Consider the following 2,442-nt stretch of genomic DNA (forward strand, 5'->3'; position numbering starts at 1 on the left):
TTCCAGAAAATGTCTTTGGTCCATTTATATCTTTCTATATTTGGGTGGAGGGAGGGTGTGGCTGGGAAGATGGGGGGAGGGAGAAATCGTCCTCTTTTTAAGGTATTTCCGTGCATAACACTCCGGTACAAATAGTATGTGGCGAACAAACAGGGAGGTGACCTGCTATCGGCCTTCTGCTGATGATGGGGAAGCACCTGACTTTTGTGTGCTATCTTCCTACAGTGACACAACTGACATTGAGAATCCTGGGGGACTGTTAGCATACACTCAAGACACACTAAACACTGGTCTGCTCCAAGTTTGGTGACCAAAGGTGGTTTGGGTGGTGGTTGTGCTGGAACACCAAGGTGTGGCACCACAAAACAGAAGGATGCAGGTTTGAGCCCCAGTCAGCTAAATTCCCAATCCCAGCCATATTGCTAAGGATTTTAAATTTAATGTGTTTGGGGACTCTGAGCCAGTGTAGGTTTTGGACAAGCTAGAGTTTATGGAGGGTGAAGGGAGGCCAGCAAGGAAAGTCAGAGTACAGAAGTATGTATGAGGGTTTCAGCAACAAAGTGGATAAGATCAGGAGTGGACCATTCAGCTCCTTGAGCCTGTTCTGCCCTTCATTTAGATCCTGGCTGAGGTGTGGTGCCCCAAACTGAATGCAGGACTCCAGGTGGGGTCTGACCAAAGCTCCATACAACTGAAGCATCACTTTCTCCACTTTATATCCGAGCCCCTGCCCTTTTTGGTGTCTCTCTAAACCATATCTTCATTTTATATCTGTTTCATATGAAAGTTTAGATTGTGAATTTAAAATGAAGCAGTCAGCTGTTTTCCAATGGGAATTATTTTGTAAAACTAAGGAAAGGTGATGTTCATTAGTGTTTTTGCCACTTTCTTTTGTTTGTTTCCATTTTCCAATACTTGTCAAAGTTTGTGCCAAAGAACAAGAGTGCTGTAGTGTATGGGAATGAGAAGAGACGAGAGTTGGTAGGTTGTGCTCGTAAGAACCAGGGTCAAATTCACAAAACAGGTGTCCCTGTTAGTTTTCTCTAAATATTTCTTATTCATTCTCGGGATGTGGGCGTCACTGGCAAGGCCAGCATTTAGTGTCCATTCCGAGTTGCTTTGAGAAGGTGGTGGTGAGCTGCTGCCTTGAACCACTGCAGTCCGTGTGGTGAAGATTCCCCTACGGTGCTGTCGGGGAGGGAGTTCCAGGATTTTGACCCAGCGACGGTGAAGGAATGAACGATTTTTTTATTTCAAAATAAACTTTACTCATAAAATCTGTAAAGGTACATACAATACAATTTCAAGTCATGCCCTGTTCCCGGCCCTGACTGCGGGCACGCGCTCTCCCTCACAGTTCACGGTCCTTACTGCGGGCGCGCACTCTCCCTCCCAGTTCACGGCCCTTACTGCGGGCGCGCGCTCTCCCTCCCAGTTCACGGCCCTTACTGCGGGCACGCGCTCTCCCTCCCAGTTCACGGCCCTTACTGCGGGCACGCGCTCTGTCTCCCAGTTCACGGCCCTTACTGCGGGCACGCGCTCTGTCTCCCAGTTCACGGCCCTTACTGCGGGCACGCGCTCTGTCTCCCAGTTCACGGCCCTTACTGCGGGCACGCGCTCTGTCTCCCAGTTCACGGCCCTTACTGCGGGCACGCGCTCTGTCTCCCAGTTCACGGCCCTTACTGCGGGCACGCGCTCTGTCTCCCAGTTCACGGCCCTTACTGCGGGCACGCGCTCTGTCTCCCAGTTCACGGCCCTTACTGCGGGCACGCGCTCTGTCTCCCAGTTCACGGCCCTTACTGCGGGCACGCGCTCTGTCTCCCAGTTCACGGCCCTTACTGCGGGCACGCGCTCTGTCTCCCAGTTCACGGCCCTTACTGCGGGCACGCGCTCTGTCTCCCAGTTCACGGCCCTTACTGCGGGCACGCGCTCTGTCTCCCAGTTCACGGCCCTTTCTGCGGGCACGCGCTCTGTCTCCCAGTTCACGGCCCTTACTGCGGGCACGCGCTCTGTCTCCCAGTTCACGGCCCTTACTGCGGGCACGCGCTCTCCCTCCCAGTTCACGGCCCTTACTGCGGGCACGCGCTCTGTCTCCCAGTTCACGGCCCTTACTGCGGGCACGCGCTCTGTCTCCCAGTTCACGGCCCTTACTGCGGGCACGCGCTCTGTCTCCCAGTTCACGGCCCTTACTGCGGGCACGCGCTCTGTCTCCCAGTTCACGGCCCTTACTGCGGGCACGCGCTCTCCCTCCCAGTTCACGGCCCTTACTGCGGGCACGCGCTCTGTCTCCCAGTTCACGGCCCTTACTGCGGGCACGCGCTCTCCCTCCCAGTTCACGGCCCTTACTGCGGGCACGCGCTCTGTCTCCCAGTTCACGGCCCTTACTGCGGGCATGCGCTCTCCCTCCCAGTTCACGGCCCTTACTGCGGGCACGCGCTCTGT

This window comes from Heptranchias perlo, chromosome X, assembly GCF_035084215.1.
Source record: "Heptranchias perlo isolate sHepPer1 chromosome X, sHepPer1.hap1, whole genome shotgun sequence".
In the NCBI taxonomy this organism is placed as follows: Eukaryota; Metazoa; Chordata; class Chondrichthyes; order Hexanchiformes; family Hexanchidae; genus Heptranchias; species Heptranchias perlo.